Source organism: Cebus imitator, unplaced genomic scaffold (genome assembly GCF_001604975.1).
Source record: "Cebus imitator isolate Cc_AM_T3 unplaced genomic scaffold, Cebus_imitator-1.0 Scaffold32, whole genome shotgun sequence".
NCBI lineage: Eukaryota > Metazoa > Chordata > Mammalia > Primates > Cebidae > Cebus > Cebus imitator.
Genome location: NW_016107347.1, coordinates 1,294,260 through 1,314,340, shown reverse-complemented (window position 1 = coordinate 1,314,340; position 20,081 = coordinate 1,294,260).

The following is a 20,081-nucleotide window of genomic DNA, read 5'->3' as shown; positions in this document are numbered from 1 at the left end:
TCACTCTCTTCTGCCTTGTAAGATTTCTGCCTAGAATTCTGCTATTAGTCTGATGGGATTTCCTTTACAGGTTATTAGACACTTCTCTCTTTCTACTTTAGTATTTTTTTTCTTATTAACTTTGGACAGTCTGATCAGTCTGATGGCTATATGCGTTGATGAAGTTTATTTTGCAAAGTATCTTCCAGATGTTCTTTGATCTTCTTTTATCTTGAAGTCTATATCTCTAGCAAGACCAGAGAAATGTTCCTGAATTATTCCTTGAAATAGGTTTTCCAAACTTTTTGTTTTTTTCTTCTCCCTTGGGAATACCTATAACTCACAGTTTTGGTCACTTTACATTGTACATTCTTTACATTCTTTTTTCTTTATTTTTGTCTTCAAACTTTAAAATTCTTTCTTCTGCATGGTCTAGTCTATTAATGCTTTCAACTGTGTTTTGTAATTCCTTCAATGAATTTTTCCTTTGCAGAAGTTCCAGAAGAATTTAAATATATCTCTCTCTAGCAAATTTTTATTTTATATTTTGAATTGTTTTGCTGATTTCTTTGCATAGATTTTCAACTTTCTTTTGGATCTTATTGAGCTTTCTTGCAATTCATATTTGAATTCTTTATCCATCATTTCAGAATTTTTATTTTAGTTAAGATCCATTGCTAGAGAGCTAGTGTGACTTTAGGGGTATTGAAATGGCCTGTTTTTTAATATAGCCAGAGTTCTTATGCTGGTGTCTTTTCACGTGGAGAAGCTGTCACTTCTAATTTTTGTATATGTTTTTGTTTGAACAGGACTTTTTCATTTCACCCTTTGAGAGTGTGACTGTGGCAAATGTTGGGAGATTTCTTTGGCTTTGCTTCTGAGTGCTTTTAGGAGGTCAAGGTTCTGTATGAATTCTTTTATAAATAGCCCTAGTGGGGTGATTTTCTCAAATACTGGCTATTTGTAAGTTGCAGTAGCAGTGTACTGGGCATGTGAGCAAGCTCACAGCCTCTTGGAGAAATGGAGAGCTTTTTAGGAAGCTTATCTAATTCCTCAGAGCTGTGCACATCTGTCAGCAGGTGCTGTATTTGGTTGTATAGTTCCACTTCCCATCCAGTAGGTGGTAATTTAGTAGTGCCAGGTGGAGTGGTAGCAGTGGGATTTACGCTTGGCCTTTGTTAATCAGGAGAAATATTCTGATATCTTGGGTGCTGAGTAGGGCTATGGGACTCCCAGGGATCCCCATCTAGTGTTTGACCACTGAGGCAAGTGGAGAGGGCAAAGCTGGGTGTAGCTGAGTCAAGCAAGCCCTTGGCCAGGCTCTCTAATAGCAGGTGCAAGCACGGACCCTGGCAGGGTTTGGCCCTCTAATGGCAGGTGCAAGATCTGAATCTGGAAGCGTTCAGAGTTCCGGTCACTGGAGCAACTTTCCAGGGAGGGATGGAGGTGCTTCTGCCATCCCAAAGAACTCCCATGGAGGACTGGGGGACTTTCCAGAATTCATAGCCAAGCAGGTGGTAGTGGGACTCACCCAGCTCCCATGCCCCCTACCAGATGAGCGTCCCTCCAGTGTCTGGTAGCCAGCAGCAGACCAGAACAGCTAGCCCAGTTACTAGCAGACTGCACTTAGATCATGAAGACGCCCCAGGCTGAAAGAATCCTTGCCTAGAGGCAGAAACTGTGGATCTCAGGCCATACTCTTTCCAGTTTGGTCCATGAAGGGAGGGGTGCCCAGTTCTCACACAACAGTGCAAACCATACCACACTCTATTCTCAGTTTTGACCATGAAAGCATCTCTCTGCTTAATGTCAATTCACATATCTCATCACCATGCCTATGCACAGTGTGCTTGAGTCCTAGGGAAATAGGGCTGGACCAGTAGACTTGTCCTCACACCCCCTGGACGCAAGCACTAGTTGTGATAGGGGCAGGCTGCTCCAGGTCCAGCAGAATACTCAGGCAGTGTGGCTGCACTGCAGCCCTGCTGACAGGAAAGGCAGGGCCCTCTCCATGGGAACAACCAAGTAGGCAGCTTTGGGGATGACCAGGAGGCATGGGGACATGGTCCCAATGTGCCTCAATCTCACAGCAAGCTGCAGCAGCAGGCAGCAGAACCATCCCTGGGATGTTTGGGAGCAACAGGCCTCCCGCCTCCCTCCCTGGGCTTATCCTTTATTTTCTCTTTTAATTCTTACAGTGACAACATAAGGCAGAATCTGTAATTTTTTTCCCATTACAGATGGTAAAACTGAAGCTTAGAGAGCTCAATTAACTTAACCAAGATCATGCAACCAGGAACAGGTAAGATTGGGACTGGAATCCAGGCTTTTAACCATGACTACTTTTAACCAATGCTGCTGGCTCCTTAGTTGGTACAGGAACCTTAGTAATAGTCTTTTAAATCTGAAACGCATTAATCCAGAAATGTTATGTCTATGTATATTATAAATGGGAAAGTGTATGGAAAGATGACAGAAATAGGGGCCAAAATATGTAGAATTTAAAATCTGCCTGGGTATAGCTAAAACCACTCAGAGAAGAAACACTTCAGCACCTGATAATAGATGGGCTTACAATATCCTGTTATACTTTCTTTCATGGAAGGCTGGTCCAGAGCCACCAGACTTTTATGAGGACTGTGACACTTTACCAGTTATGTGACCTTGAGGAAGACAACCTCTCTAGGCCTCGGTTTTCTCCTTGGTAAAATCAGGGGACTGGAGGTAGTTATTTTTAAGTCCCTTTCAGCTGTTTCATCCAGTGACTTCATGATGTTAGAATTTATTCCATTTCTGCCATTTGAACTGTCTCTTTTTAACGCAGGCCTGGCTATATAGTCCTTTGAGCTGTCTAATCTAGTTTTCTGCCCACTACAGTCCAGATCTTCCAGAAACAATATCAGATGTGAACGTAACACTTACTTTTCTCATCTTTTTTTTTTTTTTTTGATACACATGGAATATCTCAGAAAACAAATGCCCTTTAATGTAGGAGTGGTGGGCTGGGCATGGTGGCTCATACCTGTTATCCCAACACTTTGGGAGGCCAAGGTGGGTGGATTGTGAGGTTGAGCTGTTGAGATCATCCTAGCCAACATGGTAAAACTCCATCTCTCCTAAAAAAAATACAAAAAAATAGCCAGGTGTGGTGACCTATACCTGTATTCCCAGCTACTTGGGAGACTGAGGCAGAAGAATAGCTTGAACCTGGAAGGCAGATGTTGCTTTGTGCTAAGATCATGCCACTGCACTCTAGCCTGGTGACAGAGCAAGACTCTGTCTAAAAGAAGAATAATAATAATATAGGAATTGTTGTACACCCATATTATGAAATAGTATATAGGTATTTAACCTAGGAAAATGGAACATTTGTATATAACAAATATATATATATCCAATTTAATCTTTTATACCTTTATTTGTTATAAATATGTAACATACATAGAGAACAATTCATGATGAATTGTTAAATGAAAACTGTATGTTGCAGAATAATACTTATGGTAAAACTGATTTCTTTAAAGAAGGAAGGAAAGAACAGATAAAGATAATGATGAAGAAAGGGAGAGAACAAAAGGCATAGGGAGAAAGGAAGTTAAGAAAGAATTATGTACGTGCGTCTGTGTCGATATGTGTGGGTTTTTGTGACCAAGAACCTGTTAAGTTTTTCTTTATGTGTTTCTTTATAGTTTGACTTTTTACAATACACACATATTTCTTTTGTAGTAAAATAAGACAAAAAAAATCTTATCTTCCAAAAAGATTTAGTTTCATATCCTTTCCACAGAACACTGACTACCCCTCATCTTCCCCTTTCTCTTCTGTTACGTATTCTCCTCTCTTCCCCATAGAGAATCACTGCTTTCATGTATTTATCACCAGCTAAGCAGATTTTTAGTTTTACTTAATAATAGCAAAATAAAATATGCCCCCCACCACTTTTCCAAAAAGCACGCTTTAATTTTATCGTGCTGTTTAATATGCTTTTTCAAAAAGTCCTATTAGAGACTGCCTACTGGCCCCTGACCCTGTTGAAAGCCCTCCTCAGGAGTGAACTCCCACTACAGGAAAGCAATTATCTGGTATTTTATGTTGCCAGCAAGTTATCACTCCTAAAGCACTGGGATCACCTGTATGTTTACATATTTCAAAGGAAAATGTCTCTAACATTTTTAGGAGAATGTGAAACTATCTTTTTTAATGTTTGACCCACAAGGAAGCTCTGGGAATGTTATTACAATCCAAATCAAATCCTTTTGTGGTTCATGGAACAAAAGAGAGATGGGGGGAAAATAGAACAAAAGAAAAGCAGCCCATCATTGTTTTTTTCAACAACGGTTTTGATATGTTAAAATATGCGAGGGGCCGGGTTCGGTGGCTTGCACCTATAATCCCAGCAATTTGGGAGGCCTAAGCGGGTAGATGACCTGATGTCAGGAAGCCGAGACCAGCCTAGCCAACATGAGGAAACTACGTCTCCACTAAATAATGCTAAAAAATTAGCTGGGCGAAGTGGCGCATGCCTATAATCCAAGCTACTCAGGAGGTTGAAACAGGAGACTCACTTGAACCTTGGAGGTGGAGGTTGCAGTGAGCCAAGATTGCACCATTGCACTCCTGGCTAAAAGAGCAAAACTCCATCTCAAAGAAAAAAAAATACGTGTGAGAAAATGAAGGACAATTTGATCACAATGTTAGGATGTTAAAATTAAATGAGGATATAGAAACCATTGAATTCAGTCCCTATGTTTTACAAATAAAAAACATGAACACCAGATAGGAGAAATTATTTGCACAAGTCACGCAATGAGGTGTTAGGAGTGTTGAGATTATGTTCTCCATTTCCCACCTTTCAATAATGAGGTGAACATACTGGGCTTTGGAGGCAGGCAGACCTGATTTCGAATCTTAGACCTCCACTTAATAGTTACGTGATATTTTATTTACTCATGTAAAATAAAAAATGTGATGTTTATCTCATAGGGTTATTGTGAAAATCAAATGAAATAGTTTATATAAATAACTCAGTACAATGTTTAGGGCACAGAAAGTGCACGTAAAACATTAGGTTTCATATCTATTTTAATGTTCCACCCACTCTGTGTCTTTTATTTGCAGTTCAGTGACTGCATATCTTTCTAGTGCATTTTATCTTGCTCTTACATTTATGAGGCAAAACACAGCCATCCCAAATTATCCCTTTATACCATTTAATATGGTTCGGCTCTGTGTCCCCACCCAAATCTCATGCTGAATTATAACTCCCAGTGTTGGGGAAGGGGCCTGGTTGTAGATGATTGGATAATAGGGGTGGATTTCCACCTTGCTGTTCTTGTGAAAATGAGTGCGTTCTTAGGGGGTCTGTTGGTTTAAGTGTGCGGTGCTTTCCCCTTCACTTGCATTCTCCCCTGCAGCCATGTTAAGACATATTTGCTTCCCCTTTGCTCTTCTACCATGATTGTGAGTTTCCTGAGGCCTCCCAGCCATGCTTCCTGTACAGCCTGCGGAACTGTGAGTCTATTAAACCTTTTTTCTTTACAAATTACCCAGTCTCTTTGTAGCAGTGTGAGAATGAACTAATACACATTGTTCTGGTTTTCTTATGTTTTTCATGGCCCGGAAACTTTTATTCAATATAGTACTGGAAGTCCCAGCCAAATAGGCAAGAAAAAAAGTAAAATGATCCAATTGGAAAGGAAGAAGCAAAATTATCTCTATTTGCAGAACACATGATATAGAACACTCTAAAGATTCCACAAGAAGTCCTGTTAGAACCAGTAGATTCAGCAGAGTAGCAGGACACCATATCAACACACAAAAATTAGTTTCATTTCTATACACTAACAATGAACAATCTGAAAAAGAAATTAAAAAAATTTTATTTACAATAGCATCAAAAATATAATACTTAGGAATTAATTAAACTAAGGAGGCAAAAGACTTGTACAATAAAAAGCATAAAATTTTACTAAGAGAAATAAAGACATAAATGAAAACATATCTCATGTTCATTGACTGAAAGACAATGTTGTAATATTGTCAGAATGTCAAGACTGCCCTGTGGGCAGTTTTATATAGAATTAATGCAATACTGGTATAAATATCAGCAACATTTTTTTTTTGCAGAGGTTAAAGTAAATTTATCCCCAAAATTATATAGAAACTTAAGGACCCCCCAAATCAGTATAATTTTGAAAAAAAAAAGTGTAGGACTCTCACTTTCAGATTTCAAAACTTACTACAAAGCTATGGTAATCAAAACAATGTGGCACTGACATAAAAACAGATATATATACCAATTGAATGGAATATACCAATAGAAAGCCCAGACATAAACACTCACATTTATGCTCAAATGATTTTTGGAAAAGGTGTCAAGACCATTCAAGGGGGAAAAGACAGTCTTTTCAACAAATGGTGCAGGGAAAACTGGATATTTACATGTGAAAAACTAATTTTGATGCTTACCTAACATCATATATAAAATTAACTTGAAATGGATGACATACCTAAACATAAGAGCTGAAATATAAAAACATTTAGAAGAAAACATAGGGAAAAAGCTCTATGACTCTTCATTTGGCAATAATTTCTTGGATATGACTTCAAAGGCACATGCAACAATAACAAGTAGACAAACTAGGCTTCATAACAACTAAATACCTTTTTTTTTTTGAGACGGAGTTTTGCTTTTGTTACCCAGGCTGGAGTGCAATGGCGCGATCTCAGCTCACCGCATCCTCCGCCTCCCGGGTTCAGGCAATTCTGCTGCCCCAGCCTCCTGAGTCACTAGGATTACAGGCACGTGCCACCATGCCCAGCTAATGTTTTGTATTTTTAGTAGAGACGGGGTTTCACCATGTTGACCAGGATGGTCTCGATTTCTTGACCTCGTGATCCACCCGCCTTGGCCTCCCACAGTGCTGGGATTACAGGCTTGAGCCACCGCGCCCGGCCAACTAAACACCTTTTTGTAGCAAAGGAAACATTCAACAGAGTAAAAAGGCAATCTATCTATTATAGACTTTGAGAAGCTGTTAGCAAATTATATAACTGTAAGGGGTTAATATTCACAATATATAGATAACCCCTAAAACTCAATCACAAAAAAAATCCAGACCTGATACAAATATGAACAAAGAACTTGGATAGACATATCTCCAAAATAAATATACAAATGGCCAGTAAGCATATGAAAATATCCTCAACATCACTAATTTTAGGGAAGTGCAAATCAAACCAATGAGATATCACCTTACACATTAGGATGAATACTATCACAAAACAAAACAAGTGTTGGTGAGGATGTGGAGAAATTTGAATCCCTGTGTGCTGTTGGAGGAAATGCAAAATTTTACAGTCACTATTGAAAACAGTATGGCAGTTTCTCAAAGACAAAAAAAAAATAGATTTACTGTATGATGTTGCAATTTCACTTCTGGACACATACTCAAAAGAATTGGGAATAGGTTCTCATAGAGATATTTGTACACCTATGCTCTATTGTAGAATTATTCACAATATTTAAGAAGTTGAAGCAACCTACATGTCCATCAGTAGGTGAATGGATAAGAAAATGTTACATACATATAATGGAATATTATTCAGCCTTAAGAAGGAAAGGAATTCTGACACATGCTACAACACGGATGAACCTTGAGGACATTATGCTAAGTGAAATAAGCCAGTCACAAAAAGACGAATACTGTATGATTCCATTTATAAGAGGCAACTAGAGTAATCAAAATCATAGAGGCAGACAGTGGAATGGTGGTTACCAAGACTGAAGGTAGAGGACAGTGGGGAGTTACTGTTTAATGGGTATCAAGTTTTGGTTTTTCAAAATGAAAGGAGCTCTGTAGATGGATGCTGGTGATGGTTGCACACAGTGTTGATGTGTATAACATAATTGAACTAAACACCTAAAAATGGTTACAATAGTACATTTTATGTCATATGTATTTTACCATCATAAAATACTAAGGGCCGCAGATGGAGGGTCCGTCTCCCCACTACTCTAAGTTATACTTCGTCTTACCCTTATGTTTAATTTTGTGACTTTAGTGGACTTTTTTTATATACTCCTTTAAAGAAAGATATCTACCTATGCTCTAGAGAATCCTTCATGTTACCTTTATGGGAATACTGGTTCCCAGAATTACATATATCCCCATAATTGTTGGGTACCATTAGCCTCCAACTATTGAATTTAGTCAGAGGGGAAGAAGGGCCATCAAAAATGATCTTCAAGTGTATCAAGGATAAAGAACTGGAATCGAGAAACTTAAAGGCCTACTTAAAAGAATTTATATTTTCTGATCAACATTGAATGTCAATTAGTTGTTTGTTTCTTCCCCAAATCTCTTGTGTTTTCTGTTCTACAATCAATAAACTAAGACTTAGATTTCTTGATGAATATTACTGACACATCAACTCACTTTCACTTAGAATCCTGTTGTTTAATGGCTATATTTTAGTTAATTAAAAGTAGAAACTCTTTATGTACTTTTAAATTATTCTCAACATTGGACATAGTACCTAGCACATACTCAGTGTTCAATAACCATTTGTCATAGGAGCAAATGTTCTAACAGGACACATGTGATGGGTCCTGTTAATCTTTCTGATTTGGTTGAGGTATTTTAGGTATATATTATCCAATTTTTTAAAATCTACTTGGCAAGGTGAAAGATTTTTAAGGCCATCTACATATATTTCCATTCCACTGTTAAAATCTTTAGACCAATTAAATTTAACAGAGTTTAATTGAGCAAAGAATGTTTGCAAATCAGGCAGCCTCTAGAACCAGAACATGTTCAGAGTGACTCCAGGGGTGCCACATGGTTGGATAACATTTACAGACAGAAAAGAAAAGGGATGTACATGTAATATAATTAAGGTACAGAAATAGATGAGTTGGTTAAAACTGAATGTTTATCTGAACATCGTTTGAACAGTTGGGTTACCTGTGGTTGACTAAACCTGGGCTGCCATGATTGGCTGAGAATCATCTACAAGAGTTAGTTTCAGGCTCTTATACATCAAGTTGGGTTTCAATTCATTATGTTTGGAGAAACTCTTAGTCTGAACTTAAAATAGGTAAGAAGGCTGCTTTAGGCAAAACTTAATATAACACCACCATGAAGAAAAAGATAATAAAATAAACTCTTATAACTCTTTTCCTGAGACTTAGATAGGTATTTGGGGTGCTTAGATGATCGTTTCACCTGTTTTCCAGTTCTGACTAATTTTTTGCATTTTTTATAGATTCAAATCCAAAAGAGAAGAATGCTTTTGCTTCCTTTTTTATTTTTTTATTTTTCATTTTGATTAGTTTCTCAAACAACTGGAAGACTAATGTGGACCACCCAGAGGAACAAGATCTGGAACCTACCAGCAGCTCATGATAGTATAAGGCCAATGATGGACTCTATAGATCTGAATTATTATTCCATCTCTGCCATTACGTGGCCATAATAATGAACAGGTTGTTTAACCTCCCTATATCTGTCTTTATTTACCATGGGTACTGTGAAGCTCAAAACAAATAATGCATTTTTAAAAATTTGCACTTTGAAAAATATAAAACATAATGCAAGTATAAAGCACTGTTGCAAAACAAACTTTTATAAAGTAGAGTCTTACAAATTAAACAAAATCTTATGGGTCCTTATGACCACCCACATTGCCGTCTGCAGAAGAAAGGAGAAGTTCTTTGTTTTGTTTAATTTTGTTGTTGTATTCTTTGGCAAAAGAAACAACACGTCTCACTGCTGGGGCCATAATGGAAGCAACAATTGTAGCAGCAGTCTCTGTTCAGCAATCAACTATATCTATAAAATATCTTACACCACCAGTGACCAATTGTTAAAAACTCACACTAAAAATTTATGTGCTTGGTTTTCCCATACTTACCTCAGATTGTCTGCTAAGCATATGGGATGGAAGAGCTGAGGATTTAAGTAAATAATTTGATGAAGCAGAGCTTTTAGAACAACTGCCCTCTTCTCCCATAATATGAAAGCCATGTTCTTATAATAATCTTCCATGAATTATCTCCCTAGAAAATTAATTTTGTGAAATAATGCTGGGTAGCAGATTTCCTCATTAGCCTTTCTAAGAATATTTGGAATAACAGATTTCTTAGGTTGACCTCTTTGGATTGCAAGATGTAAACGCAACTGAAACCAGGTTGACAAAATCTAATAACTCAGTGGAATTTAATAACTCAGTGATGAAGTTCAGGATTCATTTCGGCACTGGCCTATTCCAGTGACGTGATACTTCCACATAATTAATTTCACACTAGCAACGTGACATCACTGAACATGGAGATGGGAAGAGAGGTGCATACGTAGCTTTGGAAAATTAGGATAAACCAACTCGAGCACATGTCTAGCTATATGCTAGGCATGGTGCTTTGTGGCAAAGATGTGGAGTTAAATAAAACATGGTCCCTTTCCTGATATAGGGAATGAGAAAGGAAGAAACGTGCTCTGTAACATTTATTTCCATATACAGATGCCAGGTACTCAATTCCATTTTCTTTTTGTTATAAGAACTTACCAGATGACAGCTATTCAATTCCATTCTCTACTTGTTATAAGAGCTTAGATTCTGAATCCATACTTCCTGTTCTTAAATGTCAGTTCTACTATTTATTAACTGTTTGATCTTCAGCAAATTACTTAATCTCTCTGTATCAGTTTAATCTAGAGAAAAGGGATAGCAGTAGCATCTCCATCATTGAGTTGTTTTGGGAATGAAATGAGTCCATAGATGTAAAATACTTAGAATAAATCCTCATTCATGGTAAGTTCTTAATAACGATTTGCTATTGATATATTTTTATTGCCATTTTTCTATTTTCATAAAAATATCTGATTTGTGGGTATCAATATCTCCAGTGAAGAAACTGAGAGGTTAAATGACTTGCCCAAAGACATATAATATTTAATATGATTAAGCTGGTATTTGACTCTAGGTCCATATAATTACAAGTCTCATATGGTTTTATGTACATTAATAACACGGGACTATTTATCATATGCATATTCTGAACCACCTACAATACTAGGAGCTTTAAATATATTTTCTAATGTATTCTTTACAACAGTACAATGCACCAAAATTTTCTATTTCTACTTTACATATAAGATAACAGGGAATCAGAGAGGTTAAATAAGTCCTGTGGCCATAGAGTGAGCTGGTATTTAAACCAAGTCTGCCAGATTTATATAAATGTGTTCCTAGTTACTCTGCTAAATGACTTAACAACTATTGTAACCATTATAATACATATTAGTAATGGAATGAGGAGAGAGAGAGATTTGATTTTGGTTTTTCTTATAGCAGGGGCAGAGAATCCTTCTCTGGATCTTGTTAGATAAATTTTAACAGACTCATGGGGCGGACTATGCATTTCTTGTAAAGTAAATAGTCTGAACAAAAGCATAGAGGCTTGAGAGCATGTGTATGCTTGGTGAATGGCAGCAGACCAGAGAGGTATTATGGGATGAACAGGTGAAGATGAAAAAGTTGGCCTTGAGTGTTGAGCATTTTTCAAGCACATGCTAAGGAATTTGGACTTAATTCTGTGGTACTAACAAGCCATTGACATTTTTTGAGAAAAGGAATTAAATAAACTAGCTTGTGTTTAGAGAAACAAGGATTGTAGCCATATGTAAGGATAGACTGGAGCTGAGGGAGACTGGAGGCAGAAAGATGAGTTAGATGTTATTCCAATAGTTTATGCGAAAGATAACGTAAGCTGGAATTAGGGAGGGGTTGGAGAGCAACAGATGACTCTGGGAAATACTTAGAAAGTATCGTTAGCAGTATTATCTCTGCTAATTAAAAAATAACTCAGCATACAAAGTAATACCATTTTAATTCAACAGACCTGCATTGGCCAACTACTAGACGACTTTCAGAAGTCTGTATTGACTAACTACTAGAAGTTTTTCAAAACTTACTATTTGCCATGTGCCACCAGAAGCCTTTTACGCGCATTGTCTAAATTAATCCTCAAAACAATCCTGTGCAGTAGTTACTGTTACAGCTAGTGCTCGACTTAATGACCACAATTGGGACTGGTGGACCGGTTGTAACACGATTTGGTCGTAAGTTGAGTAGGCTATATGTACAGTTGAAGTGGTGCTCGCGGAGATGGTAGCCGGAAGCTGGTCCGCACTGTCGTATGCCCAGCTGGACAATGTTTGCGCCACCAGACGTGGAGCAGTCGTGGCTAGCAATTGTGGTCGTGAAGTAGAATGGTCGTAAGTTGCGTAGGTCGTAGGTTGATCAATACCTGTATTTCTCTAATTTGCAGATGAGAACAAGAAAGATCAGAGAGGCAAAATAATTTGCTCAGTTACACAGAGGGTGACAAAGCTTGCACTATCTTCTTAGTAACTTACATTATACACAAATCGTCACATTGGCTTAGGCCAGAACATTCGTCTCCGGTGTAGACAGTGCAGGAGTTTCTTAGGTGGTCTTTGCACTTCTTTTCCTTCCTACCTATCTCTTCTTTATGAATCAGCCGGAATAATATTTTTGAAAACATAAACGAAAGTCACTCCTCTGCTCAAAATTTTTGCATGGTTTTCTGCTGTCCTTGGACTGTAATCCCAAGTCCTTTCCTAGGGTGCTAGCCTTGTATTGGTCTTGACCACTGCTCCTGCCCACTTCATGCCACTTGCCGTATGGCCATCACAGTCGAACAATATCCACTTTCTCATAGGCCCTGGAATATTCTAAGGGCCTGTGAATGCTGTTTCCTCTACCTGCGCTCATCCTCCCATTCTTTAACAACTCAGTTCTCACATATACGTGTTCGATATCAAGTTGTGTGTGTTTACTTGTTTGCTGTTTGAAGCACTAGACTGAGCCATACAGGAATCTGAGGTAAAAGGAAAAATCAGTAACATTGATCCAGAGTTTATAGAATATTTTGATTTTTGGAATTTTTGCATTAATTTTTATACAAAAAAATACTGTGTTAAAACTTTATTTATCTTGGTTACTAAGTTTATTTTGGTGTCCCCTTAAAATTCTCACCAAAGACAAGTGCCTCGCTCACCTTACCCTTCTTCCAGTACTGGTCATTGTCTGTCTCACTAAACTGTAAGTAAGCTTCAGGGGTGCAGGGACCATGCCTGTTTTGTTTACTACCCTATTCACTGTGTGCAACAGACTGATTGTCATGGAGAAAGCAACAAATGAAATTTGTGGAATCATTGAAAAATGATTTAGAGATTTCACCAGGAATGGTCAAATGTATTATCTCATTTTATCATTATAGTAACTCTGTGATTTGGGTATTCTCTCCTGTTTGTAGATGAAGATAGTGATGCTTAAAGACATTAAGTAACTTGGACAAGAAATATATACAATTAATTAGTATACAGCAGGGACCGAATTTGAATCCGAGTCTCAAACTTTACATCCAGGTATTTTCTACTTCACCGGCTCCTGGAAGTTCATTTAAACAAAGGCAGAATAGACATTAATCAGGGTTGCGGAAAGAAGTTCTGGATTATACAGGAAGCTGGGTGAGTTGATTTACAAGTTCTCTTTAAATACTTAATATTTTTAAATTCTGTGATGACCACCTTATAATAAGCTGACTAAAACTTGGTGAAATCAGTTTCTTAATTTGCAAAAATGGGAATAATAGTATGCATCAAACTGACTTGTTTAGAGCATTAAATAGAAAGGTCTGTGTAAGTTACGGGTAGCAAATGTTAGTATTAATTGTAATAATAACAATAATCAACTTAATAAGAATGAGAGCGCTGCAGTCTGGGAGCAAAATAACTTCTCTTTCACTCTGTTTCCATGGAAAGTACCATTTCTTCAGTCGGAAGAAGTTAGACTTACTGTCTCACTTCTGTACTTGACTTCCTGATGGGAGGTAGGCCACTCAATCCTGTTTCGAAGTTGAGAATCTTAAGGCTCTGAGAGACACTTCCAGGACCTCCTAGGTTTTGCCTAATGCTCCTACCTTTTTTATTTTTCACGTGGAAGTAATTCTAATAGACTCCAACCTGGTTCTTTCTGTTCCTTCTTTTCCAGTCACCCAGATGGCCTGACACTTGAGAGGGACAGGGAATAAGCACCATCTTACAAAGAAATTCTTTCCAGTAAAAGCAGCGTTACCTAGAAAACACGTGGCAGAGGCAGTGGGAATAGAAGGAGAAGAATGATGTTTTATCTCCTGACAGTAAAGTTACAATGAATGTTTCATGAAAAAGGATATGGTTTCAATCAGCTGAGGTTGCGTGTGGGAACCTCCTGGCTCCTCTCCTTCACCTTTTCTTATACCAGAATCTTATTGCAAAAAGTCTGAACCATGCCACTGATAGAATTTTATTCAGTGAAGTATTCACCCTTGGGGTCAACTTTATAATCTCAAGTGTGATGTGGATCTCATAGCAAGCACCCAATAAACACAGGTTGAGTGACTGATAAAACGTAAGTCTATAACAGACAACTTTACACACATGCTCACAAATTTCCAGTCCTCTGGTGTGAGACATGTGTTTAGGGTCCCCTTTCATATTTTTGTCTTTCACTTTTCTGGTTCATTTGTTATGTCCCCTTATACTTTTTACATATACTCTCATGTGTGCACAACCAAACACACACACACCCCTCAGGATCAAAAAGAGGTGGAGATACAATAAATCAATTTGCTTACATTAAAAGCAAACTGAAGACTAACAACATTCTTAGCAAAATTTCTCATTCTGCCACTAGTTCATTTGCTTTGAAAATGCAAACAAGGCTTAACTGAGTTTGCTTCATTATGTGGACAAGTTAATATTCTGCATCATTTTGAGGATGAGTTGGTAAGGCATAGCTGCCTCTTCAAACCTGAGTGAAGCACACCAAGGAACAAGTTCTGAGACTGCGAAATACATAGAGGGAAAATGGGGTGAAAATATATATAGGCTGGGCATCTCTTCTCTGAAATGCTTGGGACCAGAAGTGTTTTAAATTTTGGATTTTGGAATATTTGCCTTATACTTACCAGTTGAGCACCCCAAATTTGAAATCCTAAATCCAAAACGCTCCAATGAGCATTTTCTTTGAGCACTAGGTCGGTGCTCAAAAAGTTATGGATTTGGGAGGATTTTGGATTTTGAGTTTTTGAATTTGGGATGTTCAATATATTTAAAAGGGGTGGCAAGATAGGTCCAAGACAGAATGGCACAGCATAGAAAGAGAAATGGAAAGACAGGGTATTACTTATTCAGCTCCCACAGCTAAAGGCAGTGTGATATGATAGGCAAGCCAGGAAACCCACCATATATTTTATATCACAGTGAATACAGGTATCTAGTAGTCATAGGATGCAGTGGAGGGTATTTAAAATAACATAAAAGACTGTACTATCATATGGGCAATCAGGAAAGGAGGACTCCAGTGTGTGCATAGCTAGGGAGTCCAGGAAGACAGCAACTTGGAGATCCACTTGTGAATAAGTAAATGTGTCCCAAGTTGTGAATACCAGGCACTTGAAATGGGCTGACTGGTGAGATCAAGGCATGCCCCAATCTTGCTGGGAAGTACACTGTAGTCAATTACAAAACTGGTCACAAATTACTTTCATCTCATTCCCTCTACTCATTCCCTTTGCATTGTGAAGTTTGCAACTCCTCCCATTTATTCTCCACCCATTCTTTGGACTTATTTTGTCTAATATGTTGCAAGTAGATGCTTGAAAATGACTTGCTATTGGGGCTTGTCTTCTCTCTTGCTGTTGTTAGAAGTCCTGCTGTCATCACCATTTGACAATTTCCAGGCTGGCCTATAGTGTGATGATATATGCATATATATTTTAATCACCCTCATCACTCAAGCTAGCAAACATCAGCCTACCATCAGAAGCAGAACCATCTAACTCAGTGGTCCAAACCTTTTTGACACCAGGGACTGGTTTCCTGGAAGACAATTTTTCCACAGATCCAGTGGTGGGTCGGGGGAGATAATTTTGGTATGAAACTGTTCCACCTCAGATCATCAGGCATTGGTTTGATTCTCATTCTCATAAGGGGGACACACTTAGATTCCTTGCATACGCAGTTCACAACAGGATTCATGCTCCTATGGAAATCGAATGCTGCTGCTGATCTGGCAGGGGTGCAGCTCAGGCAGTAATGCTCACTCACCTGCCACTCACCTCCTGCTGTATGGTATCAACAGATCCAATGAGAAAATGATAATAATAATGTACTAATGGTTAACACTTCTCTGGTGTTTGCTATGAACTAGGCATTATTTTAAGTTCCTATCAGGCCATGGACTGGTACTAGTCAGTGGCCCAGGATTAGGGAACTCTGATCTAACTGACCAGCAATGAGTTGCTTGTGGTACATGAGTGAGCTTGGCTATGACCAGCAGAAGATGCATCCAGCCAAGCAAAGTCCAAATTGTCAACACACAGAATTAAAAACTAAATTAATGCTGTTGTTTTAACCCACTAAGTTTCAAAGTGGTTTTCTTTTTTTAAATGCAGAAAATCAAACACCGCATGTTCTCACTCATAGGCAGGTGTTGAACAATGAGAACACATGGACACAGGGAGAGGAGCACTACACACTGGGGTCTGTTGGGGGGGAATGGGGGAGGGATAGTGGGGGGTGGAGAGTTGGGGAGAGATAGCATGGGGAGAAATGCCAGATATAAGTGAAGGGGAGGAAGGCAGCAAATCACACTGCCATGTGTGTACCTATGCAACAATCTTGCATGTTCTTCACATGTACCCCAAAACCTAAAACGCAATAAAAAAAAGAGATAATAATCTAAAAATATAAAAAATAAAAAATAAATGCATAAAAAATAACTGCTGTATTAAAACAAGCATTTCAGATGGGTCATCAGTCCAGTTCTTTGGGATCAAGAATTCAGGAAACAGAAAACCTCAGTCTTGGGAATAAACCAGGAGGACAGTGGCAAGAAATTGAGTAAACATGAGACATATTCTTATGGATAAGGCAGAAGCAAATCTGTGAAATTTTGGAACCTCATATTAGAACCAGACAGCCTTAAGCGAACATGTTTAATGGCACAATATGGACTCAAATTTGTAAGCACTTCCTGGATCAGTACAGAGTTATTGCTGGGAACATTTTTGAATTTTTCTACCCATATTTTGTGCCTATTCTTCATAGAAGCGATTCCAAATATTTTCCAAACTCTTTCTATCTCAGACCATCCTTTGTTTTTCTCTCTCACCTGATGACCCTCCCTCCCATCTCACAGAGAAAATGGGAACAATCACTTAAAAATTGAGTCAACCTTCTACCACCAAAGGTACAAATAACCGACTGCATCCAGATTTGCTTCTTTCTCCCCAAAATACTGTAACCTCCACATGCCTGAGGTTAATCCTCCTTTCTGTGCTTTAGATCCATCTAGAGGACTTTACCATCTATCTTTTCTTTCTTCTGTGTCTTTGAGGTCCTTTTTTTCCCTCAGTCCTTCTAATCACAGTATAAATATGTCAATCATTTCCATTTTAAAAAGTTTCCCTTACCCCTTTGTTCTTGAGTGATCCTCTTATTTCTGTCCTCTTCACTCTCAAGTTTTGGGGTAAAGTGGTACACACTGCTACAGTGTCTTCACTGCAATTTATCCACCAAATATGTTCAATTTTGCTTCTGCTCTCAACCTCCACGAAATTGCATTCACCTGAAGTGGGAAGCAGAAGGAAGGAATTAGAAGAGAAAGGGCAAATATTTATGATTTAGATAACAGGTAATAATTAGAAAAAATAATAGAAAAATGCACTCGGGAAATACATTGGTCACTACTTGCTAACAAAGTCAAGAAAATTATGTAAACTTTTATGCTTTCTCTATAGCACAAAATCACAAAATAAGAAATTTTAATAATCAGATTTAGAGAAAAATAAAAGACTGCAGTACTCTGTTTGATATTATGCATGCAAATATTTTAAAACTTGATTAAAATAGACAGTTATTTAGATAAGTATAATGATAAGATCTAACTCTAGAAGAAATGGAAAATTTAAACAATGTTCATGGAAGAAATAGAAGTTGTCAATGAGCTACACTTTTCAAAAGTACTCCAGATCCAGAGGTTGATAAGAACATTCTACCAAACATTTAAGGAATTCCTAACTGCTCCTAAATGCAAAATCTGCATGCATTTTTAAAAAGATTACCTAAGAAAAGAAAATTATAAATAAAATCAATATATTCATAACAGTGTAATAATTCTAAGTGAAATGTTAACAAATATAATTTAGCCACTAAAAGGCTAATTGCTGTTAAATAGATGGGTTTTATTCTGGAAATACTGAATGGTCCCATGGGACTAAATCTAATAATATAATTGATTGTATAAACAGATCCAATGAGAAAATGATACTAATAATGGATTAATAGTTAACACTTCTCTGGTGTTTACTATGTACCAGACATTATGTTAAGCACTTTATATATGTTAAGTCACTTATGTCTCACAGCTTTCATATGAAATAAGAAACATTATTTTCTGCAGTTCATAGATAAAGAAACTGTTAATGAAAGGCATTTAAAATTCATCCAGGACGATATACCCTGGTAATTGGCAGAGACATATTCTATAACCTACATAGTGCCTGGTTTCAGACTCTGGGTTGCAAACCCAAAATAATAATATTTTTAAAATTATAAACCATAAGATATATCAAGAAGATAGTAAAGACCTCTTAGCCCAATCATTTTCCAGTCACAAGAGTGGCCCCATTGAGGCCAGCAGAACCCCCCACCTGCATCCAGTCCAAATTGTTGAACCACAGAACTATGAGCAAATAAAATGGCTATTGTTTTAAGCCACTAACTGTTGGAATGCTTTGTTACACCAATGGATAACTCAAACACAGTCTGTGACAAACATGGCATATGAAATCAGTGAAGAAAATATCCATTACTTAATAAATGTATTTGAAGAACTAGTAGTCATCTAGTCATAAATTAATTCAGATTCATACCTTATTCATACTTCATAATAGCATTAATTCCAAATAAATAAAATATTGTATTTTGAAAAATGAAACCATAAAGTACTATAAGAAATCATGGAAAAATTGTATAAATGTGGAAATGAGAAGAAGAGCATTCTAACTATATATTAAACACAGAAATCATAAAAGATTGATAGATTTGACAATGAAAAGGTTTTAAATGTAGCACAGGCAAAGCCTTAATTTGATTAATATATAAAGAACTCATTTCAAGAATTATAAAAAGTGAATAGATTGAACATAAAAATAAAAAAAATTAATATGCCAGTCACAGGAAAGGAAATACAAATAGTTCTCAAACATAAAAAAATGTACATTTTTACTAATAGTATGAAAAATGTCATTTAAAGATTCGCTGCTATACTCTTTTTCAATTCGTTGTCCAAGGGGCAAAGTTTAGTAACACATCAGGCTGGCAAATCTGTGGAAAAATAGGTACTTTCTTACATTGGTTTTAGAAATGCAAATTGATGGCAATATCCCTAAAATTTCTGTTTATATTTTATTTAAAAATTTGTAATTATTTAAATGCATACAGAATTTTATTTCTTAGAAAATGTGTCCCATATAGAAATATTGGCACATGTGTGAAATATATGTTAAAAGTTATTAATTTTAGCATTTTTATTATTGAAAATACTAGAAATAATAGAAAATTTAGAAATTATTAGAAATATCAGAAGACTGATGAAGTATGGCACAGTCTTGAAATGGAATATTTTTGAGCTATCGAAAGGAAACTCTTCATGTACTAATAGAAAGAAAACTCTTCATGTACTAATAAGAACTTATTTATTTATCATATTATATCTTATTTGTATGTATTATTCATTTTTAAATTTAGGGTATTCATACTCATGGCAACAATGGAGGGAGAGACTACATACCTATGTATGCTTGATATGTATAAAAGATTCTGAGCATCCTTGGTATCCTTGGAAGGATACTATTTGTAGAGAAGGGAACTGTGTACCTGGGTATAGAGACACAGGATGAATTTTCAGTGTCTCTATGTGCTTTTTTGCTTTTTGGTTTTTAAACAATGTGAATGTATTTCCTCTGT